At 35.7% G+C, this 26,670-nt stretch overlaps 1 pseudogene; it reads left to right on the top strand.

Moving 5' to 3' along the window:
• Positions 1 to 12,987: 12,987 nt before the first annotated feature.
• LOC125075587 lies at positions 12,988 to 25,494 on the top strand (annotated as a pseudogene).
• Positions 25,495 to 26,670: the final 1,176 nt, after the last annotated feature.

Here is a 26,670-nt window from a genome sequence, read left to right as displayed (position 1 = left end):
ATAGCAGCAGTAATTTTAGATATTTCATATAAACTCTCTGTTTCGTCTAACATGGCGATATGATTGAAAACTATCCCAACATCCCAAATCGGTGGTTTTGGAGTCGAAGGTTTTGATAGTGAAATGGATTTTAACATTCGTTTCACTAGCGGATGGCTACTAAGACGCTCTGATAATTCCAAGTAGCATAAGGTTGACACAACGGATTTATGTGACAATATTGTGCTATAAGAAAACTTTTCTTTATAGTGTAGATCACATAAAAATCGTGCTAAATCCGATCCAGTAGGTTTATTAACAATTACAGTATTACCCTTAGCCCATTTTACCCATCGTGACCATGCAGTTTTATAAGACTTTAGAGTCGAAGGACGCCAACTATCCATTAAAAGTTTTCTCTGTTCGGGTGACCATCCCTTTATTTGTTCATTCCACCCCCACATTTCCATACCTCCAGCACCTTCTTCGATACATTCTGGGGAGGAAGGCCTGTCGATATGTCTATCAACACTTGTGGAAGGTTCCGTATTGTCCAAGGAGCTGAAATTGCTCGACTTTTTAGATCGGCCCTTCAATATACCTTTTCCCATCTCGGTGCTACAATGAGGAATATACCCTGACATTGATGCAGATGTTGTAAAACTTTGGGTATCAAAAATGGAGGAGGAAACACCCATGCTAACGGATAAGTCCATACTTGGGATAATGATAGATAGATAAAGTCATTATTTGGATCACACCACATGAGTAAAAATAAGAAGATAAAAAAGAAATGACAAAAGTAACACAGAATTTAAGTTAATTTATGACGTAGAAAGAAAAAAAAATAAACAAAAAAAGAAAAAAAAAAATTAACTAACTTACAAAAATATTTACAAAAATATTTGCAATGCATTGTGAAATTCCGCTTGATCGTCCCGACAATCCAGTGAGCAGTATCTCTTTACTACGCGTGTGAGATTCGACGCAAACAGATCGATTACAGGAGTCCCCCATCGTGCAAACACAGGTGAAGTCCCTTGAGGTAGAAAATGCCATTCCGGATTGGTACGTAATCGTGACAGTCGATCTGCCTCCGCGTTGTATATGCCAGGAATATGATGGATCGTCAGGCTTATTTCCCAATTGTGTAAAAGATGAAATATTTTGTACGTCAGATCCAGAAGGGTTTGCGATTTCGTTCCGCCCTCGTTGCGTAAGTATGCAACAGCGGTTTTGTTGTCGCATTGTAAATGAACAGATGCGTAACGTAGGCTCGGACTGTACTCTTCGAAGGCTCTGAGTATGACTAGTAATTCTTTGTGATTGCAATGCAACTTCCCTTCCCTTTTCGACCACACACCGGACATATTTACATTGTTTATCCTCGCTCCCCAGCCTTGGTCTGAAGCGTCGGTGACCATGTAGTGGGTCGGATGAGGCTCGTGAATTACGGAGCACTCTCGAAGGTGCTGAAGCCACCACTGAAGTTCTGCTATTGATTTGTTGTTCAGCTTGAAACTCTTTACTTCCCATCTGAGATATGTTATTGCTAATTTCTGAAGCTGTCGATAATTTAGCCTGCCCCGCGGAACAATGAAGCTGGCAAAATTCATTTGTCCAATAAGGCTTTGAATTTCTTTTATATTCGTTTTTGGTTTTCTTATTACATTGCTTATTGACGAATGTAATTTTACCTGTTTCTGTCTTGGAAGCATTTTTCGATTTTGCCATGGGTCCCATGGAATGCCTAAGTATTCTATAGTTTTTCTGGGAACCAAAACAGACTTTTCGTAATTCATCATCCATCCCAGGTACTCTAGAAAATTTATCGTTATTGTCACATGCTATTTCAAGGCTGACACGTCTCTGTTGGCAATTAAATAGTCGTCCAAGTATACTATAAGACGTATCCCTTTTTGACGCAGAAATTGAGCCATCCAATTGCTCAGGGCTGCGAATGTTTTCGGCGCGGAACTCAACCCAAAGGGCAGGCAGTTCATTTCCAAAATTTGCTGTCGATACAAGAGGCGTAGAAAGCGCTTGTGTGCTCTGTGTATCGGTAGGTAAAAATAAGCTTGTGAAAGATCTATTTTCACTAGCCAGTCGTTCGGCTGTAGGAACCCTGGTATTTTGTGAATGCTTATCAGATTGAATGGCGTTGCCAGGACATACTGATTTAGTGTTTTGAGATTGAATATGGGCCTCATTGTCCCGTCTCCTTTTGGTACCAGAAACATACGTGACAGGAAGCTGGGTGACGGTTGCACTACAGAACTTTCTTGTTCTACCTCTCTGATCCCGGTGGGAAGGGGGAGAGTTTTTACGTTCGTGGTGATATTCTTATGTTGACTCACCTTGACGTCGGGCAGTAATTTTCCTACCCCTGCCCCGAAAGGGCTTGTTAGGGATAGCCCTCGATACTTGACTATATCCACCTCTTCTCGAGACTGAAGCGAATGAATTTTGCTGTGGTGCTATACGAGGTTTAATATTTTGATCGGTCTGTGGTACAGAAGCGCGATCTTTTGTACGTTGCCAAAACACTTTACGTACACCACCTGCTTTATCCAATACTGTTGATAATTTTTCAGCTTCAAAAAGATTTTGACACGACGGTGGAATGCTGCGCAATGTGCTTTTGTGCAACGGGTCCTTAATTAAAGCTACAATTAATTCTCTGCGTTGCTGGATAATCTCTGCCCTGTGGCCGCAGACCAACTGAAGGGCATCATTAGAAATTTTGGAGAAATCACCTGTAACAAAAATATCTTGATTTTTGTTATTAATTTCAATAAATGATAAATCAGGGGACGTTTTTACCCATGATAAAAAGCTTCGAAGCTCCTTCTCAAGCACATCTTTTTGTTTAATAAAAGCTAAGCTCAAGGAACCTATGCATTTATGTATGCTTTGTCAGCATTTATAAGAAACCAATTATTATCATACTGTTTTAGTTCTTCATTTGCTTCCAATTCAGAAAAACCTGGGAAATGACGATAATTTTTCTGCACATCCGAATACCTAACATTTCGCCATTTTGAATCGCCAAAACATTGCACATTTTTTAAAATGTCTAGATAAGATGAGGGTGTTTGTAAAATTTCGGGATCTTTTAATTTAGTACTAATCGATAATGAAAATTGGGGTTCTGGATTACTACAATCATTGTCTTCGTATAGCTGACGACTTACATTGTCATCAATATAGCTAGGCGTTTGATAACTACAATAATCATCATTATGTTCATTATTATTCAATCGATGCTTAAGATAATTTTACCTCTTTACCTCTACCTCTTTAAACAATCTATCTAATTTTTTATCTTTGCGATGTCTTGTAGATTCCGGCGACGCCGTTTTGAATTTGAAGTATCACTTGAACTACTACTCATCGAACTACTACTAGAAGATGATGAGCTCGAATCATCACGATGTTTCTCATGCCTTCTTTTTCGGCATGAATCTGATTTATTTATATCTGGATTTACTGGATTGATTGTCTCACTCATTTTAATCTAGAAAGAATTTATATTTATTTTTATAATGTATGACGGTATATTTAAAAATATTTCGAACGGAAAAATCCGTTTAATTATTAATTATAAATACACTTAAAAAAGACGTTTCTAACGGTATTTTTATCCAAAGTGAGTATTATAATATTCAAAGAAATTATTTTATAACATTAAATTCATTTAACTGTTGTATAGAACAATATAGCTAATATTAAAAGTTAGTAGTACCTCGGACATAGTATGCACTACAATAATCAAATTAACAACACTTCACACTTTTTAAATTTCTCACTTTGGAACCTTATAGAACGAAAAACAACGACGTAATGACGAGCAAAGTGAGCGCCATTACCTTGTTAACTCAGATGGCGCCACTGTGATGGTGGTGGTAAAGTTGAAAGAAAAGGACAGAAAAGGATAAAACAAAGGAGAAAAGAGATAAAAAAATGGAACGGAAGCGATGGCATATCTCATATATATAATTAGGCTTCGAATAACGGTACAGTTGTTTAATATAACATACGATTCATTCAAATAAGTATCAACTTGAAAAAACTTTTTACACCTCGGAGGTACCTTTATAAATGTATTTTTACCTAATTTTCCTAAACCTAAGGAGAGCGTAATTGGTTTGTCGAAGCTATTTAAAGTAAATGTATTATTTTCGTAATTTAATACGTATATCGTTTTGGGATTGATTCATAAGATACCCATGCTGTTTTCTACCGTTATTATTTCTACCTCGCGATACTGCACGTTCAAAATTATGTCCGCGTCCTCGAGAATTACTTGTGGATCCTCTATTGTTTCCTCGGTGGTATAAACTAGATGTTTGATTCGGCATCGGCCTAAATGAACGATTTGGCGTGTAATGTTGGCGTGCGTTGTTTAATACTCGACCTCTACTATGCCCCCTATAAGATGGTTGGTACTTACCTCGATGTTGAGTCGTGAAAATCGTTTCAGCTGATGTAAAAGAGCCTTGAAGCGACAGTTCCTCGTCTTTGGCTGCTCTTATAACATCTTTCAGCTCTGAGTAGTTGCGGGCCGCTAAAATAGTGCTTAATCGACTGTTTCTCAAACCTTCGGTGAATCGCTATATTGCTAATTTTTCGTTTACGGGTCTCAATATTTTAAACGCGTTATCGTCACCGTTAGCTTGGGAAATAGTCAATTCAACAAATAAATCCTCATGTTTCTTACCAAATTCCTCAATACTCTGCGAACCTTGTCTAGATTATAACATTTCTATTTGTAGTGCCGTGGCTGACTGCTTAGTCAACAGATTATTTTTCATGTCGGCAATAAGTTCTGTGGAAGATTCATAGTAAGATAACAAACGTAATTTGGCATTTTTAGTTAAACGAGTTTTAAGGACAAAAGAAATAAGTAACTGTTCATGTTCTTTCCTAATGGTTTGGCTATAGAATTCGATATAATCTATTAATTTTTTAGTAACTTCTTTATCTTCTGTCATAATAGGTAGAAGAGAAGTAGCAGTTTTCATGTCAAAGTCAGTCATGGTGCTAAAATCTTGGTCACTAACTAAACAAGTTGTTTGAATTTTTTGATAAAACGATTCAATTTCTTCGCAAGCAACTAATAAGTAATTTATCTCTTCCTTTTTTATATACCCTTTAGATGCATTAAAGTTTAACTCGTCACGATATTTTATATATTCGTCATATAAACTTTTTGCCTCTAAATATTTCTGTTCTAACAACTTTTTAGTTCTTTTCCCTTTACTTAGTTTAATTAAATTTATTTTATATTTTCAATTTGATGTTTTATATCTAATATATGATCCATTTAAATCTTAAGAAACATAATATAATATTTAGTACCGAAAAATAACAAAAAATGACTTAAAAATATACACTTAGAAATAATGATAAAATTAGAATATATCTATTGTCTATAATACCATAACACCTTTGCTGATGACACTATTTCACTTCTCCTTTTTTTTATATTTTTCACACTTTTACACTCCAATTTTTTTACACTCCAATTACAGATAACCTAATTCCTAGACGTATATTTCTAAAAAATGTGGCTCTTGAGTTAGTAAAGCCACATCTTTCACGATGAATTTGTATGCAAAATATGTCATCAGATCTGAATTTTATAATGAAAAGATTTGTACCACTACCCAATGCCGAAATTGGGGCTAAAACGAGCGGTTTTTGCGAACTTTGTCACAGGAGGAAAAACAGACGCTCTTATAAAGCCTGTACTTTGTGCAAAAAATTACTCTGCACTGAGCACGTTATGTTTATGTGCTATACATGTTACGATAGTAACATTACTCAACATGACATGGAAGAATAAAAAGTTCCTATTTTTTTTGTTTGATTTTGCTCTTTAGCAAAATAAGCTATATTTTTGTTGAAGGAGCTTTTCAGTGTGAAATTTTCAAAAAATCGTTTTTTTTTTTTTTTATTTTCATGCCGAAATTCAGATTATTTCGGTTACTGTACAGCATTTCTTGGAAGAAGGCAACGGAGCGCTACAGCTGCCGCGTCGGCCGTCTGCCCGTGCGACCGTCATTGTCTCGTTCCTACCTGCTCGTGTACCTTCCAACGTGAGTCCGGTTCGTCTTTCAGTTCGGTTTCGACATTCAAAATGGATATAGAAAGATACGATAGAGAAATGTGCGTGGCAGGATAGAAAAGGCTCGAGAAGCGGACATCCGCGAAATGAACGAAAAAGATCAACGGGTTTCAAGGAAACAAATCGACACGATATCGAAACGGTTCTAACGTTTGCGAGCACTTCGGCAGCAAATATCTTGAAAAAGAGTCCACAGTTTGAAGTCCGAATCGATCAAACGTTTAGCTATGTGATTTTGGAGTTCTTTTTGGTTTTCAGCGCTCTTCAGGAACTGTTGAAGTGCAAAAAGTGTATTAATAGCGACGTGAAGTTTTTTAAAAAATCGATTCACGGATTGGGCTTTAAAATTTGTGTTCAGTGTTCGTGTCCAGATCCGGCCGAAATATATTCTTGTCCTTTGATAAAAAATACTTATGAAATCAATCGTCGTTTCTGCTTTGTCATGCGAATGGTCGGCATCGGCATAAATGGCATTAGAAATTTTATCACCTTGATGGATTTAACTGCAAACTTCAATAATAACACCTATTATGGAATCGTGAAAGTCCTGCAGATTGCAGCAAAATCAATATACGAGGCCGTTGTGAAAAAAGCAGGTACCGAAGAGAAGGAAAAAACTGTGGAAGCAGAAAATCGGGGCGATATTCTGACGGTCTCCGGTGATGGATCGTGGTCGAAACGCGCTTTCACGTCGCGCATGGGTATCGTGTCCGTGATTGGAAAATATACCAACAAAGTTTTGGATGTTGCTGTCAAATCAAGCTTCTGCAAGGCTTGTGCATTCTGGAAAGGAAAAGAGGGAACGCCCGAGTACGAGGCGTGGTTTGAGACGCATGAATCCGAATGCAACGTCAATCACGAAGGCAGCGCGGGAAAAATGGAAGTCGTATAATCGAAATATTCAAGAGATCAGAAGAATTGCACAACGCGAAATACGGTTTCTATATAGGAGACGGCGATACAAAAACATTCAAGATGTTATTAGAAGCTGAAGTGTGTATTAATTATAATGTTAGAAATTATGTATGTAACTGTACTCGCATTTAGCTATGTAAGCATAATTTTATTAGTATATTATATTCATATATGAGTTAGACGAATAAGCGCCACGATACAGTAAACAGTTGTTTTCGTTAACTAGAGAGTAAGGTTCCAACATCACATGGTGACCCTGCCAGGGCTCTGCCAAGGAACCTCTTCCTTCTGTTTTAGCTCTTAGGTGCAGATAATTAATAAATTGTAAAGATGTGTGAGTCAAAAGTTGAAAAAGAAGATGTGTTTTTGAATCAAAATGCCGTTGGCGACAATTCGGCTCAATTGAAAAGTTTTGGCAACCATCTAAGCAGCATAAGCACTGTAACGTATATTGTTTTAGCCCTGGTTTTGGTTGTTGTAATATTTTTCGGATGCAAGCTGTACAGGGAGTGCCTTCGACGCGTAATTCAAGAGGAATTGGGTATGCGAACTGTAGCCCGCATCAGGTCATCATTACGGGCCAGGGGCCGCAGCGTCGAGGAGACCACCACGTAAGCAATACGACGTACCTATGTGAGTGTTTTAAACTATTACGTGCATTTAGTGTAATAAAGTGCTGTTATTTTCAATGAACTATGACAATATGTGAAAGTGTGAGCTGTAGTTAAACAATTTAGAATGTATTTGAGCAGTTAATTTGGTTTTCTAATGTTAATGTTAAGTAAAATGTGTAAAGACAGTGATCAAATTTCATTACGCTAATAGTTATAATGGACTAAACGGCGCAGAAAGACTTCGCGAACATGATACCTTGCAACAAAAACTGCTTACGCGTTACATTTCATGTATGTATGTTACGAAATAGTTTTCAGTTTTACGTAGTTATGAATTTTTATACAATATTTTAAAATTATAGGTATAAAATGATAGAAAATTTGAAAGAATGTTATGATTTGTTATATGAAATACGAAAATATTTAGTAAAAAGAGGTCAAAATAGGTATAAAGGTAATACTATTGCAACTAAACTGAACGAAACAAATGCAAAATTTTTGAGAAATGTCAATCATTATTATTAAGTTTAGAAAAGAGTAGTGATAAAGAAGTAGCTCTATTAAGCAAAGAAATTTTTAGGAGGTGTCAACTATTGTATGACGAGATAAAAAAATTGTGTGTTTTTCCAATCTCAATTAAAACTACCAAGATGGAGTTTGATTTAAAAGTGGCATGTAATTTAATTCCAGTAATGGATGATACTGAAAACACCACTAAGAAAATGCTTGATTCTATAGAAATGTACGAGGATATGCTGGAAGATGCAGGTAAGTCCTTATTGATAGTTTTCATCTTAAAAAATATACTTTCAGATAACGCAAAATTACGTATTTCCAACGAATACGAGAATATTGACGACTTAATTAGAGATATACGCAATCATTTAATAACAAAAAAGTCGTATACGGCTATTCAGTCCAGGTTACAGTCTATGAGACAAGGTCAAAAGACCATTGAGGAATATGGTAAGGAAATAGAGCAGTTGTTTACTGACATGACGATTTCACAGGCCGATGGGGACTCGAGTGTTTATTTGGTATTTAAACCCATAAATGAAAAAACTGCGATAAAAACATTTTCAGATGGACTGCGCAGCTCACGAGTATCTACAATCATAACGTCGCGAAATTATAGCAGTTTGAAAGAAGCAGTACAGGCTGCCAAAGACGAGGACAGGCCAGCTCCACCATAAGGTAACCTCATGCATGTATCAAAGCAAGGACGTACTTTCTATAACAATAGGCACTTTAGTGCTAATCGCGGTCACCGAGGTAGTCACAATTATGGCCATACTCAAACTTCTTTCGTGGTCAGCGTTATAACAATTACGGGTATCAGCGTGGAACGGGACGCGCTAGTTATAGTAACTATAGAGCTAATAATTTTAATAATAACTTGAAAGTTAATTATGCTAATCGTAGACCTTCTTACATTAGCAAAGGTAGGAGTTTCACACCAAGTAGAAATAACACTCAAAATCGAAATTTGTATGCAGTTGAGCACAATGTAGTGTTGGGACGTGATAAAAGTCCATAGACTGGTTAATATGTTTTAATTTACGAGCAAGATTACGTATTACTATTTACAATTTTATATGTTGAAAATGTAGGAGAAGAGAGCGAGTGGGGCCTGTCGGGGCCTTATATACCCGAGCCCCCATCACTGCAGACACGACGTCACACTCGCCCATTGGTTGCCGAGCGCAAGTCTGCGACCGATGCGTTAGTCGCAACAGTAGAGGAGCTTCAAAGTAGTCAAGCATCAAATAATAATCCGATTCAGTTTTTTCGATCTTAAGAACACCATCTTATCATGCAATGAAAACACAAAATATGTGGCATTGTACATTAATAACATAAAATATTACTGGCTTATTGATACTGGTGCATCACTTTCTGTCATAAAAAAATGAAACGATTCCTTTTAACAAGCCAGTACACAGAGATAATATGTTAATAAATGGCATTGGTGGACAGACCAGAGCTAAAGGATTGGTAAATTTAACTTTAAAATCTAGTTACAATATACAGTTTAACCATACATTTTCAGTTTTTGAGTCGTTGCCGTTAAAGGCTGATGGAATTTTAGGGTTAGATTTTCTATTAAAGTCCGAAGCCAACATTAATTTATACACAAATTTCGTTACTTTACGTATAGACAACTTTACTCATTCTTTGAAATTGATAAACGATGTTAATAAAAGTAATGAAGTCTTACTTATTCCTGCTCGATCAGAATCAATACACTTCCTTTATGTGAATGAATGTATACGTGGTGATGTTGTTGTTTGTGGAAAATAGTTGAGCAAAGATATTTTTTTAGCTAATGAAATCACTACAGTAAAAAATAATAGGATTCCTATTAAGATATTAAATGTTACTGAACAAGACGTAGAGTTAGCATCTTTTACACCAGAATTACAATCTTTAGATAACGATTATATATGAACATTTAATAAAATCAATATTAGTGTTGATAGAGTTCAAAAGTTACTGCACGAACTAAATTTATCTCATTTGCACGATGATGAACAAAAAAGCATTGAGGCCATTTGTGCAAAGTATGCAGATGTGTTTCATATGGAAGGTGATAAGTTAACGACCACAAATATTTATCAACAATCCATTACTGTTAAGCCAAATGTTTCTCCAGTATATATAAAACCATACCGTTTACCACAAGCCTTAAAGCCTGAAATCGAAAACCAAATAAAAAATTTAAAAGCAAATGATATCATAGAGGAATGTAATTGTGAGTGGTCTAGTCCAATACTGTTAGTTCCTAAGAAAGCTGTTGAAGGTCAAAATACCAAATGGAGACTAGTAGATGATTATAGGAAATTAAACGATCTTGTAGTAGATGATAAATTCCCGTTACCGAACATAAATGAAATCTTAGATTCGCTTTCTGGAGCAATTTACTTTAGTCACCTTGACCTTCACCAAGGTTACTTCCAAGTGACCTTGACTTCTGAAAGTCGTAAGTATACAGAATTTACAACTAGCTCAGGACATTACCAAATGAAAAGATTACCTATACATAGGTAGTAGGTCCCAGTTCGTTCAGTCGTATGATGTCTGTTGCTATGTCAGGCCTTGCATTTGAGAAATATTTCATATATTTAGATGATCTTATAATATTTGGACGGAATTTGAGCTCACATAATCAGAATTTGATAAGCGTGATGGAAAGACTTAGAAAAGTAAATTTAAAATTAAACCCCCATAAATGTGAATTTTTGAAAAAGGAACTTTTGTATTTAGGGCACTTTGTTTCTGATAAAGGCGTTTATCCTGACCCAAATAAAATTAAAATTCTACAAAATTATCCTATACCTAAGAATCCAGACGATGTAAGGCGATTTGTAGCGTTCTGTAATTATTATCGTAAATTTACAAAATCTTTTGCTGATATTACTATACCTTTAACTAAATTATCCAGAAAAAACGAACCATTGATATGGACTAAGGAATGTCAAAAAGCGTTCGATATTTTAAAAAAAGTCTTTAATATCACCGCCAATATTGCAATATCCTGATGTTTCAACAAGCAATGAATTCGTAGTACAAACAGATGCGTCAGGTGTCGCTATCGGTGCAGTCTTATGTAACAGAAATTTGAGACCGGTAGCTTATGCTAGTAGGCCATTAAATAAGGCCGAAAGAAACTACCCAACAATTCAAAAAGAACTTTTGGCCATTGTTTGGGCTGTGAAGTACTTTAGACCTTATATTTACGGCAGAAATTTCACATTAATGACGGACCACAAGCCTTTAGTATATCTTTTTGGTATTAAAGATCCTTTTAATAGACTACTTAAATTTAGACTTGCTTTAGAGGAATATAAATACAAAATTGTTTACATTAAGGGCAAAGAGAATGTTGTAGCAGATGCTTTATCGAGAGTTAGTATGACCTCAGATGAGTTACAGCAGATGCATGAACAAGTTGTAAATTTGATAACTAGAGCACAGGAGAAAAGGATGAATGAAATGAATGACAAAGAAGTTTCAAAAGGGAACGTGGATCTTAATAAATCTAAAGACAATTGGCCTGATCAACCAAGAATCGTAGATATATTAAGAAAACTGTGTTATACAATTGAGTTGATGTTTATGGATGGGAAAACATTCGATAAATTGAGAGCGAACAATGTTATTACAACAGAAATGGAGTGTTTTGCTTTTAGATCAGATAGGAGACATTTATAAATTAATCTTAATTTTAAGGCGCACTTCTCGCGAGTCGAATTTGTGCAGAAATTAAGTTTATTTTGTAAAAAGATAGGCGTTGAAGAAGTTTGTATCATTAAAGATGAACATAATGTAGATTTTATTAAAAATATTTGTAATGAAATTAAGTCATTGAATAATTGGACCGGTCCCCGTTTATGTATATCGCGAGGTGTTAAAAGAATAACGGATGATAAAGCGAAAACTCTTACTATGAATGATTTTCATTTGCTGCCATCTAGCGGATATGCTAGCATGCCCAGAATGATAAACACAATTAAGAAACGATATTTCTGGCCTAGCATTAAAAGAGATGTACAAGAATTTGTACCTAAATGCACGATATGTCAGAAAATGAAACATAGTCGTTATATTGAATAATATATAATTCACTACGGCACCCTCGACTTTTGAGAAAGTATATCTAGATTTAGTTGGGTCTTTAGATAAGGACATAGATAATAAGTCTTATATTTTAACTATACAATGTGAATTGTCAAAATACATACAAGCAATTCCTTTAGTAAATAAAGAAACTACGTCCATTGCTGATGCATTCGTACGCAATTTTATTCTAATATTTGGCATTCCTAAGGTAATAGCTACAGATCGAGGGACAGAGTTTATTTCGTCGACAATGGAACAGAGGGCTTAGCCAAGTTGACATTCTACAATCGTAATCGCTAATAGAAAACTAAACAAATGTATGGGCATGACGTCATCTCAACGCTAAGTCACGTGATCAAAACAAACTAATAGAAAAGTCGTATACAAGTTGACAATCTCTTAAAGTGATAGAATTGAATATAATCGTTTCTACAACGATAATCGCTAACTTCATACAAAATGGTAGCCAAGTTACAGTTTTGACAAGCGCTGACGAAACGATGTCGAAGTTTTTGATCGATAACTAAGCGATCTTAGAGACTCAATAGTTAACCCTTAATTTGATTTTGTTCACTGTGAGAAACATATGAGAAAAAAAATGATTTCGTTATATTTTTACACCAAATTCGTATTTTTTGTAATATTATCATACCGTATATAATATTTTTTAATAGGAAAAAAATAGTCTACGCACCTGGCAACACTTTTACTTGTCATTGTCAAAGCAAAATGTCGGCGCCTCGCAGGTCGTCTATGTTCCGCAAGGTAAATATAAAGATTTTACTTGATTTTCTATTGTTTCAAGTATTTTAATGCTTTCACTAACTTATCTAGACTATTTGTTATATTTTGGTGTGTGTATTATGTGCCTTTATGTGAATCCACAAGTTTTATGACCCGCCAAAAGCTTATGTTTATTGTGATGAACATTGCCAAATAACCTATAAAGTAGCTACAATTTGTTATGTTCATCACGGTAAACGATGCCAAATACCTAATGATAAATTAATCCAAAATAGTTATGTTTTTTTTTTACATTTTGAAGTAATGGGTTCTATTTTGCTTATTTCGGTATTTTCTGTTGCCAACAGCATACTTTGCATGGACGCACGGCAAAAATATTGGCGCTTGTGCCTATACAGCATGCTCCCTCAGATACCAGTGATAGGTCCGACATGGACAATGAATTGGCAGATCTGCATACTCCAAGTTTAGCTTCATCATCATCACCATCTCTAGATTCATCTTTAGAGCGAATGGATATTTTAAGCAGTCCTGAACCAGATGCTGAAGATAATGACACTGGGGACGATCCACCTGAATTTGATTTTACAGAAACATCATTGCAATTGACTCCAGTTCTACGTCAAATTTGCCCAGCTACGCCGACTAGAGAACCGAACTACGAGAACATACCTTCCTTATCTTCTATACCATCTCTTCCGTCTGAAGCCCCTTTATCAACTCCTGAAAGTGCTACCAGGAAAACTCGAGCCCAAAGGCACATTACTCCAGTGATTACTGGGTAAAAGACGAAAGAAAGTTCCGAAATTTTAAACCTATAAATGGAAAAAAAGCGCCACCTTCCGTCACCAAGCTACAATTGAAGAAAACCAAGACCATAATATAATGAATGCCTCTTTCCTGCCCACTGCAGATTCCCTAGAATATTTTAATTTTTTTTTTTCTTCAGACATTGTGACCGATATTACCGTACAGTCAAATCTATACTCTGTTCAAAAAACTGGCATATCTATTCAAGTGACAGAAGACGAAATGCGTGATTTTATAGCTATCCATATACTTATGGGTATTGTCTCAATGCCTAGTTACCTAGACTATTGGAGCAGTGGATTCCGGTATGCTCCGATAACAGATCTAATGAGTTTAAAACGCTATCAACAGATTCGTAGATTTCTACACTTTGCTGATAATAGCTTAGAAGATACTGATAGATATTACAAAGTAAGACCAATAGCAGAAAAAATAAGAAAAAACTGTTTGCTGCAAGAAAATGAAAACAAATTTAGTATAGATGAGATGATGATTGCTTATAAAGGAAGAAAGGCAGGCAACAGAAAGCAGTATGAAAGATAAACCTAACAAGTGGGGGTTCAAAAATTACGTGCGAGCTGGAGTAAGTGGCATGATTTATGACTTTATCCTATATGGAGGAGAAGATACATTCCGTTTTCATAAATTCACTGAACAAAAAATTTCAATTGGGTTTGGGGCACAAATTGTAATTACTCTTTGTCAATCTATTCAAAGAAAGCCAGCCACCATATTTTGTGACAATTTTTTTTCATCGCTTGAGTTATTTTATATTTTAAAAGAAAATTATGGCGTATTTGGTTTAGGCATGATTCGTAACAATAGAACCAGGGGAGCTGGATCTATTTTGCCTAGTGAAAAGGCAATGAAAAAGAAAAAGAGAGGAGCTTATTCACAGGTCGTATGTGACAAAACCAAGCTGGCTCTCGTTCGCTGGAACGACAATAAGCCTGTGACCCTGATAAGTTCATTTGTTGGATGCACACCTGTACATAAAATAAAGAGATATTGAAAGGTAGAAAAGCGAAAGTTAGATGTTGACTGTCCTCAAATAGTAAGGGAGTACAATAAACATATGGGGGGTGTAGACCTGGGTGATATGTTATTATCTCTTTATAAAATACCATTCAAGTCTAGAAGATGGTATATAGGTATATTTTGCCAGTTGTTAGATATAAGTATAAATAATTTATGGATTTTATATAAAATAGTATAGTATTTTAATATGCGTTTTATTCCAGGTAAAACGCTGCTATTAAATTACTTGACCGTAACTGGAAGCTTTAGTATGAGATTTGTTTGTTATCGCCTGGTGGTGCCACTATTAATTAACATATAATTTATTTTAAAGTATATAACGCCAATGTGACAATAAATAAAAACAAAATTATTGTGATACTTAATTTATTTAAAAGGAAAATAATATCAATTAAATAAGTAAAATAATTTATAAAGGTAAATTATCACTTAATCAACAATTGGTTCAAATAATTCACTTACATTATTAGGGGTATTATTAACAATAACTTCATGTAGGCGAATTATTACATTTATTTAGTTTATTTTATTTATTACACTTTACATAAACATAATATAATATTTTATTTAATATTTATTTATGTATTAATATTATAAACATCTTACACATTTCACCAATACATACATACACATTATAATTTATATTAAATAATAAAATATATATAAATAATTAATTCACAAGCATACTCGGGCGAAACCCGTAGTATACGGCGTTCGGATATTATTCTCCGACTACCGACTACTGCGGAACAAGTAGTCACATACTTAGTCGGCTTTAACGTTCGATGCGATTTGCTTAGTTTTCTCATTACTTTATATTTCCTGAGTTCCTAAGTTTTTGTGTTGTGCTATGTTTCTATGTGTGACTGTCTATATTCTATTCTGTCTATATCCTATTCTGTCTATCTTCTATTGACCTTTTGAACTTTCTTGTGTGTTTTGTGAACTGTGACTAATATACGTGTACTGGACTGTTAGCGTGAGTACTTTTATTTCCTCGTATACGTGTTTACACACATCTACCACACTTCACGTTTATAGAATTTCTAGAATGTTTTATCTGACCTCCAATTTCTACGGGCTAGAATTTGCTCTATAGGATGATTTTCCAACCAACTTTTTGAAGCGACCGCAGAACGAACACTTCCAGGCGTGGCAGTTATGTCGGCTTCTTTAAATAAGGATTTAATCCAACCTGCAATTACTGTGCGTGAAGCAGGTTTTGCTTTACCTCTAACTGTAACAAAGAGATTAAATGATTTTGCATTATTGCGTTTTTCACTCAATAAGTCTATTGTTCTTTCCACCCAAAAAATAGGGTTGAGGTTATTATTATCAGAGCTTAAAAGTAGTTTCCATCCCGACTGTCTGTATTTACTACTATCGGTTTTTGAACCAATCTGAGGCCAAAATACTATACTTTGATCGGATTTTATATAATGTTTTTGATCTATTCATAGTAAAGTTAGGTCGTGTATGCGTCTACCGGAACAAAGTAACAACAAAATAGCAGTATGGCGGGACGTTTGAAAAAGATTGTTACAGTCTATTCTATAGTTGGTTAGGTATGAAGTGAGTTTACTGACATCCCATACAGGTGGCTTGGATGGCACTGGATTTTTTAAAGAAATTGATTTTAAAATATGTTTAACTAATACATGTGAACTCAAACTACTTGATGATTCTGTATTACATAGAGTTGATACAACTGATTTGTGTAAAAGAATTGTATTGTAAGATAAGTTATGAGTCAAATACAGATCTGATAAGAATTGAGCTAATTGCGCACCTGTAGGGTGTTGCATATCGATGTTCTTAGCAACAGACCATGAACACCAACGATTCCAAGCTACTTCGTACGTCTTTTGCGTAGACTTTCGCCAAGAATTTTTAAGTAATAATAATTGTTCTGAATTCCATGTACTTACCGCCTCGGACCACCCCCACATTTCCAGACCTCCAGAATGATGTTCTCGACTTGGGGAGGTGGAAGTCCCGTCGATGTGTCGACTAGATTTTTCTGTAGGTTCCTCAGTATTATTGGTGTTGTTAATGCTCGCGCCTTGAGGTCTGGACGCCAAAATACTTTCTCCCATCGAGGAACTACAATTAGAAATATTCCTGTCGACTGGTTTAAGTGCATTAGAACTTTCGGGATCAGAAATGGTGGCGGAAACACCCACGCGAGTGGGTAATTCCACGGAGAACTGAATGCGTCGTGAAATAGGGCTTGTTTGTCTGTCAGATCTCAAGACACATAGTTGTGGACTATGTGAGCTTTTGCAGAGGCAAACAGATCTACAACGGGGGTTCCCCATTTTACAAATATGGACTCCACTGAGGCTGGTAACAGGTGCCATTCTGGTGGGCATCGATGGCGTGAAAGGTGATCGGCATGATTGTTGTATTTCCCTGGTATGTAATGAATGCTGAAATGTATCTGGTTCTGATCTAAAAGACTCAAAATTTGATGTGTGATTTCTGTTAGCTGTAGTGATTTTGTCCCTCCTTCGTTCCGTAGATAACAAAACAGTTGTTCTGTTGTCGCTTTGAATGAGTCCAGAACTGTATTTTAATAATTGAATCTGGCTTTGGATTGTGTAGAGTATGGCTAGCATCTCTTTTGAGTTGCAATGCATTGTCTGTTCCTCGTTTGACCAAGTGCCCGAGAGAGTCATATTGTTGAGTTGTGCGCCCCATCCCTGGTCTGACGCGTTCGTTGTCAAGAAGTTTGTCGGAGGCGGGTAATGGATAGCCGTGGATAAATGACAATTTTGAGTCCACCAAGTCAGTTCGCTTAAGGCATTTTGAGTGAGCGGATATCTTTTGATTGGAAGATTTTGTATTGAATGTATGGACCTTAGCAGTTGACGATAATTTAGTCGACCTCGTGGTACTACAAAACTGGCAAAATTTAGTAGTCCCACTATTCTTTGAAGATCTTTTAATTTTATCGTCGTATTTTTGATGGCTGACTTTGCCGTTTTGATTATTGTGGCAATCTTGTCCCTTGGAAGGGATTTTAGATTTATCCATGGGTCCCACAGGATACCCAAGTAGACCAGACTTTTTACGGGACGAAGAATCGATTTCTGAAAGTTTATCTGCCAACCCAATTTTTGTAATATTTCTACGGTTTGTTGCACATGATTGCAAAGTATGTGAATATTTTGATGTACGATTATAAAATCGTCTAGGTACACTAATATTCTCATACTGTATCTTTGTCGGAGTATCTGGGCCACCCAATTCGTGAGTATTGAGAAAGTTTTGGGTGCTGTGCTCAATCCGAATGGCAGGCATGTCATTTCCAAGAGTTCGTGGTCGTACACTAGACGTAGATAGCGTCTGTGTGACCTGACCACGTTGACATGGAAATATGCTTGGGATAGATCCACTTTGCACATCCAGTCTCAAGGTTGCAAGAAGTCGGGTATTCGGTACATATTTATCAATTGAAATGGCTCGGTGACTACATAGTCGTTTAATCGTTTTAGATTGACAATTGGTCGAGCAGATCCGTCGGGTTTCGGAACTAAAAATAGGGGGGAGACAAAACTTGGCGAAATTTGAACTACTTTGAGTATACCCTGCTCTTTCATTTTGCAAATAATTGTGGACATTTCTTTTGTTACTTGGGTCTGGAAATGGATATCTTTTAAATTCGGAAACAAGAGTGGTGGTTTTTGGACAAAGGGGATTCGATAGCCTTGATTTAAAATTATTTTTGTCGCACCCGTTTCCTTCCACTGTGGAAGAAAATACCTCAACTGACCTGCTCGAAAGGGACCCGAGTCATTGTTTGTACCGTTTTTGTCCCCTTGAACCTCGTGTAATTGTACGTCCTCTATTATATCCACGATCGGGCCGCGAGCCTCGGCTGGGAAATAACTCTCTTGGTTGGTTCGAGACAATGGAGAATTCGTTAGAATTTTGACCACTTACAGGAATATTATATCTGGCACCCCGCGAGAATGCATTATTACAATGAATTTGCGAATCATTGTGTGTGTCACGAGTAGTAAAGACTGACTCATGAAATTGTTGCGTTCCACGTGATGGAACTGCATGTCGCATGTTTAGCCCCCGCGAGGGGCGGCGACTTGATCGATTGGATTTCATTTGAGAAGATCCATCTATTTTTACAGGCCAAAAGGCTTTACGAACACCCCCAGCCTTTTCTAATGCATTTGTAAAAGGTTCAGAATCAAAAATGTACTTATTAGAAGGTGGAATTCTATTAAGCGATGCTTTGAGCAATGGATCTTTAGCTTGGCTTGTTATGGATTCGCGGCGCATTTGAATAGTTTCAGCCCTATGACCACAAACTAATTGCAAAAGATCAGATGAAACTTTATTTAAATCACCTTTTTGGAATAGTTCATCAACTTTAATATTCAAATTATCAAAATTAACTTCGGTATTTTTAGCCCACAAAAGAAGATTACGAATACTTTCTTGCAAACATTCCTTTTGTTTTAATATAGAATAGGTAATAGCTGCATAGGATCTGTCAGCTAATGCTAAATAACGAAGGGAGTCGTATATTTTAACCTCCTCATTCGTCTCTAAATCAACGAAACCGGGAGTATGATTGTACATTTTTTGTGTTTCTGCGTATCTTATTTCTGACCAAGATGGAGAACCTAAATGCTGCACATCGTTTAACATTTTCAAAAAAATTTCTGATGTTCTGGGAACAGGTGGTTCTTTTAACTTTGTCTCGATATCGAACGTAAAGTTTTGATTCGAATTTGGACATTCATTATTAATACATCTTTCATTGCTTATATCTTGGTGCTCAAAAAGATTTCCACTTATTCCAGAACAAATTGAAACATGGTCCATGTCATTACAATTTGCCTCAACGTTATTTGATGAAAAAATATGTTCACGAAGCTCACCCACTTCCTTGAGAAGTTTTTCCATCTGCTCCGAATGTTGTCGTTTACTTTTCTTGCGACGCTGTCGGCGTAAACGCTTTCGTTTATTGTTAGAAGATGACGAATTGCTTGAACTACTACTGTGCTGTCGCTACTAGAATAGCTCCGATTGCGCTTGCGAGACACTCCACTAGAGCCAGGTATCGCCTCTGTATTTAATAAATTTTCGTGGTTATCTATATCTGAAATCAGATTATGTTAGACACAAGCACTTTATTCAACACTATAAAACTGAAAAACAAGCACGGATAACTGGTAGAACAAAACAATTTGCACTTACAGTTTATTTTATGCTTACCCTCCTTATTATCACAAGGTGATGAATTCGTTATTTCTGACTTCACGATTGAATGTTTCAAAAATGTATTATTTAAATTTTATTTAAACTGTACGTTTTAATAAAAAGAAAAAGATTAATTTCGCAATAATTTAGATACTGCGAGTTTGTTGCTTCGACGGAATACGAAACGCCACACGACCACCAGGCGGCGCCACTAGGGGTAAAAAGTGACCGGAAACTGGTAGAAATTCGACGGAAACGGATATGCTATCTCATACTAAAGCTTCCAGTTACGGTCCAGTAATTTAATAAAAACATATTCAGAATTAACATAAAGTGTGTGACTCTTCAAGACAGCCACAACAGTTATTTACGTTACAGTTATATAATAATAACATAAACAATATTTTTACAATAATAAAAATTACTCACAATAGATATGTCAGAGTCAGTCGTCACATCAACGTAATGATAAAAGTACCCAACTTGATTTATTTGTTGTTTACTCGATGATAATCACAATTAGCTAGATTTTTAATGTAAATCTTTTACGACAATTCCTAATTATATCTGGTATGATTTACTAGCTATCTGCGATTGACTTATGACGACTAGTTCCGATTTCGGTAATTGTTAATAGCGTTATGAAACATTATAAACGATTGTTTAATTCGTGTCACCTAGAAATAACTTCAAATTGACTGTTCTTGATTAACGATAATTCATATTGGAATATTTTGTGACTTTTACCTTCCTAGCAGATTTAATTGCTTTGTATTTACATTTTGGTAAACACGTGGCTGGCGTTTCGCGCCACGGACAGAGTTGTTGGGAGTAGGGGCTAGGGTATAAATACCGTGTTCACTAGGTAGTCTTCAGTCGATTCCGAGGATCGACTCAAGCAAGAGCTCTAGCTCCCGACAAAACTGTCGGTTTACCCCTCAGGCTTGACTGCTTTTGCTACGCTATTTAGTTAGCTGTACTTGCCCGCTTGTACGCGGTTACGCTGCCTTTCGGCATATTGAATTGGCTGTATACCACTGGCTTGTCTGTTTGATTGTATGTAAATTATTATAAGATTATTATTATTGTAATTATTGTAAATAAAATTCTATTGTTATTTAAAACCTCAATTGTTGTTTCTTAAAATGGGAACCCGACCTCCTGACAATCCGTCTAATTCCGCCCACTATCCTACAGATATATATTGTATTTGATATTTATATTTTAAATATCAAATACAATGTGTGTTTGTAGGTATTGTGCACTCTTAGTTTCCTAGCAACAGGATCCTATCAGCAAATTGTTGGGGTTTCTCAGCATCTTGCCCAACGGACAGCTAGTCGGTGCATAAGACAAGTCATTGATGCTTTGAACCACTCTGCTATCATGGAAAAATGGATCAAATTTCCGAAAACACGACAAGACAGAGCATTTATAAGACAAGAGTGAGCATTTAAAGTAACAATATTTATTTTATGAAATAAATTTAATAAACATAACATTTTAATTTACGAGGTTCCAAAGAAGATTTGGCCTGCCTGGTGTAATTGGGTGCATAGATTGCACCCATATAGCTTTGTTAAAGCCCAACCATGAAGAGCATCTTTTTTATAATAGAAAAGGATATCATTCCTTAAATGTTCAAATGGTAGATATAATAATTATTTATATTGTACGGCATTTTATTTATTTATTTATATACTCTTTATTGCACACCAATATAGACAAAAATAATAGGAGTACAACAAAAACAAAGAAAAGAAAAATGTACAATAGGCGGCCTTATCGCTAAAACAGCGATCTCTTCCAGGCAACCTTTGGTAGAGGAGAGAGATAGGATGGTAGGGGTATACAAATTATTTAATACATAAAAAAATAGATACAATATATATATATATATATATATATATATATATATATATATATATATATATATGTATATATACGATACATAAATAAATATTCCATAAATATATAATTATATAACAATATAATATACATATACATTATAAATATATACATTTACATACTATAGATACTTACATAATAAATAAAATATTGAATTGCAGTATTTCTTCATGAAGCAAGATAGTGCTCTTTTATCATTTTTTTAAAAGAAGTAATAGTTGGTGCACGTCTTGCTTCTAGTGGAAGAGAGTTCCAAAGAAGAATTGAATGGACTGTAAATGAGTCACTATAAAAAGATGTTGTATGGGGAGGTATTTTTAGCACCAAATTCTCTTTAGAACGAAGATTATGGCTATGTGAAGAACTGAGAAATTGAAAACGTTCTTTTAGATATGAAGGAGAGGACGGATTGAACAGAATACAGTACAGAAGTTGAAGGATGTGAGTATTCCTGCGAAGCCGGATTGGGAGCCACTTGAGCTTTTTACGAAATTCAGAAACGTGATCAAATTTACGAAGACCAAATATGAATCTGATGCAAAGATTTTGGAGACGCTCAAGTTTATTAAGTTGCTCCTCTTTTAGATCAAGATAACATGCGTCAGCATAATCGAGAATTGGTAGTAGGAGTGACTGTGCTAACATAATTTTGGTAGGGATGGGTAGAAAGTTGCGTAATCTTCGAAGGGAGCCAACGGCTGCAAAAATTTTTTTACTAGTCTCACTTATCTGTGGTTCCCAAGATAGGTGCTGGTCAAAGGTAATTCCCAAATTCCTAGCTGTAACACTGAACGGTATGTTAACACCGCTAAAGTGTACAGCCGGGAGATCCGAAAAAGATATACGTGAAATTAATTTTGAACTACCAATAATCAGCACCTGTGTTTTATTTGGGTTTACACGTAATCCAAATGCAGTAGACCACTTTGAAATATTTAATAAATCATTATTTACTAAATGTATAGTTTCAGGAAGGTTCGCAATTTTACTTTGTGAATAGATCTGAAGATCATCTGCATACAGGTGATAGAGAGAACATATATGAGAAGTGATGGTACTTATAAAGACCGAAAACAAGAGGGGAGACAACACGCCATCTTGTGGAACGCCAGCAGTTATAGGAGCCCATTCTGAGAAAGAATCTTGAACTCTTATCCGTTGCCGGCGCCCATACAAGTAAGAATGAAACCAATCGATTACTTTAGGAGATATGTTAAGAGAACACAAAATAGCAAGAAGAATATCAAAGTCTACAGTGTTGAAAGCATTACTAAAATCTAATAATGTCAACACAGTAACCTGTTGATTATCCATTCCTAATCTAATGTCATCAGTTATTTTGATCAGAGCCGTAGTCGTACTATGACCAGGACGAAAGCCAGATTGTAAAGGATTCAATAGGACATTTTTTGAAAGGTATTGGTTTAATTGATTGTGAATAAGGCGCTCAAGTACTTTAGACAGGAAAGGGAGAATAGATATAGGACGATAATCAGTGTAAGATGAAGGATTTGTTTTTTTGGGGAGGGGGATGACTTGTGCGTCTTTCCAGGATTCGGGGAATTCACAAAGGATAATGGATTGGTTTAAAATATGTGTGCCTACAGGAATTATGATATCTAGGATTGGGAGGATCATCTTACGACTAATGCAATCCGAACCAACGGCATCAGAATTTATTGCTAAAATGTTCTTCTTAACATCACTATCAGTAAATTGACTAAAGGAAAAAGGAGAATTTTCAGGAGTTGATTTAGCAGAAATTAGAGTTGTTAGAGTGAGATATCAAACTTAATAGAGGTTTTATTTTCAGGTTTGTGATAGTAATCTTTTAATTTTAAATGTAAATGCAGTTTGGTGGAGCTACACATGATTCACATATATGGGCTTCTAGTAGAGTTGAATTATATATGCGTGAACTTCATCAAAATAATGAGCAAGTATGGCTCTTAGGTAGGTATTTATAATAATAAAAAGATCTAATCTAAAGGAGTTTAATTGTGACTAACCAGATTTTAAAATAATTTTCAGGTGACTCTGGATATCCACAACGCCCTTGGCTTACGACACCTATCCTCAATGCAGTTGAAGGTTCTAGGGAAGACCAATACACTCGATTGCATGTGCAAGCCCGTACCTGCATTGAGCGATGTTTTGGATTACTCAAAGCAAGGTGGAGATGTTTGCTTAGAGACAGGGTTTTTCTCTATCATCCTCGTGTAGCTAGCAAAATTACAATGGCATGTTGTGTATTACATAATATAGCTTTGCAAGCTGGGCTGCCACCACTACAACCACTTCCTGCTGCACATGACAATGGGGATGATACAATGATGCAAGATCCCACATCCACTGTGTTTGTAGGTAGCCAGAGTGAAGTAATCAAAGGAAGAGCCATGCTGAGTTGTTTATTGAATAGGATATAGTAAGATTATTTTAAGCTGTAATAGGAATCTATTTTACATTTCTAAGTTATAAATTAAACTTTTATACTCTATACTTAATTTATCTTCTGTAAATATTAATAAGTTGATTGTATTGTGAACAAATCTAGGTTATTTTACTTTAAATGTAATTTATTTAATAATAAAACAGATTTATTATTACAAAAAAATTTTTATTAAAACACTAACATTTATATTTAAATAAAAGACACCGTTAAAATATAATATAATATGGATAATTTAGTATTATTGTGTAGGTAAGAACAAAAAAGAACATTTGGGTAAAATCAGGTTTCTTAAATGCTACAACAAAATTAAAGTAATCACACAATAATACAATAAAATTATTCTTATTGAAGTAGACTTTTGAAACATTATTTTACAAAACTATATTAAGTGGCTACCACCGGTTCTACACAGAAGAACTGGCAAGAACCTCAATAGTTACTCTTTTCAAACATTTAAAATACAAACGAATATGAATGTATGAATCACAAATTAAAAATAGCTGTAGAATTTTATTGTACAAACGGATACATTGCACCAATGATTTACTAGCTTTGCGGAGTCAGAAACTTTAAAAAAAAAACTAATACTGTAGGCAATTTGAAATGTACGTAAGCCACACCTGAGATCATTATTACTACATTGATATTTTATGGGATAATATCTGTTGAAGGCAGTGATGATGGTCCCAACTGTGGTAAAATTTCTATTAAATTGGCTACTGTATTAGCTAAACTGTCTAAAATTTCGTTTTGCTTTTCTTGGACCTCAATTCTTTTAGACTCTAGTTTTAATCTTTCCAACTCTCTTTGATGGTAATTTTTTTCACGGTCTGCCTCAAGTTGGAGCCGGCATTTCTCAACAGCCACAAACTCACTTGTGGCTCGTTCAAAGGGTGTTTGAACCCGGCGTGTGCGCGCTCGGAGGAGCCTATGGCGCCGCGGAGTTGAGGTGGGCGACGCTGAAGGCGACGGATTTGCCTGATGTCGCTGCCGTTGAGGAGCACCCCGTGACGTGGAAGCGGCAGGTGTCGTCGCTGACGGCACCGGCGAGGACGTAGTGCCGGGCGGCGGCGTTAGCACTGGTGGTGGATGTGTTGATGTTAAAAAACTATATTTTAAATTGGGCACAATTGGGCACAAATAAATTTGTTCAGGCAAAACATTGTATCTTTAAAAAAAAGGTACCTTGTATAGAGCATGAAGGAATAAAATCCAACATAATTTCATCCGTGGCTGTGGTAGAAATTTGTGGTGGACAGACCGTACAATTAGAATCTCAGGTCGGGGATGGTTGAATGTTTCTCACTGATGGTTGAGCCTAAAAATATGAACAACTTGATAATTTTTATTTAAAGAAGAAAATACACTAATAAGCCAAGACCCCAAGCAAAAAAAAAACTAGAATCCAAGCCTCTCTCTATAATTCCAGCTTGACCAACTACAGCAGTCAAACCCATTATACACAACACCCTCTCTTCTGAAGCAGTGAGAGTTTGTCTGCTGCTTGGACCACCACCAGTACCAGAAGCCTCACGACGTAATGCTAAAGCTTTTTTCTTAGTTTTAGCTTTCCAGTCTGCCCACACCTGGACATTATTTGTTAATTTTTGTCATTAATATTTTCATCAATTATTTTATAATTTTTGAAATAAGCTGATTGATAATAATGAAGTGAATGAATGATAATTATAGAAAACTATAAAATAATATTTTTAGGGGGGTTTTGTTAGAACCATACTTTTTTCCACTTGTCCCTTGGTTTTACTACTCCTCCACCTATGGAGTTTATAACTCTTCTAATTGCTGCCACAGTCGGTCAGCTTTAATTCGACCTTGTGGCCCTTGCTGGGGCCTCGATATATCGCCATAACTAGAAGAAGTTAAAACTATTTCAGAGAAACAAAGGGTCTGTTGATTTAGTAAAGAATCAAACACAATTATTGTTTGTTTCGTAAGTGGTAATATTAGTTCCTATCGCGTATCGCGTCATTATTTATGTTTCAAACTTTCAAGTGCTACAGTATGATAGATTTTCAAATAACAAAGGAATATATTTACGAAATAACTAATAATTTTACGTACCTTTCCATAAATTCCAGTAAAGTTGCAAACTGTTCTGGGCTTGCTCGAGATTTATATTCCATTCTATAAAAGTTATCACATCATTTAAGGTATCGGTCATACTTAAGCAGGATAATAAAATAAAATTTCGAGTCACAAGTAATGTTCAAATT

This window comes from Vanessa atalanta, chromosome W, assembly GCF_905147765.1.
Source record: "Vanessa atalanta chromosome W, ilVanAtal1.2, whole genome shotgun sequence".
Taxonomy (NCBI): domain Eukaryota; kingdom Metazoa; phylum Arthropoda; class Insecta; order Lepidoptera; family Nymphalidae; genus Vanessa; species Vanessa atalanta.
Note: the sequence above shows the minus strand (reverse complement) of the source record. Positions and strands in the feature narration are given on the sequence as shown.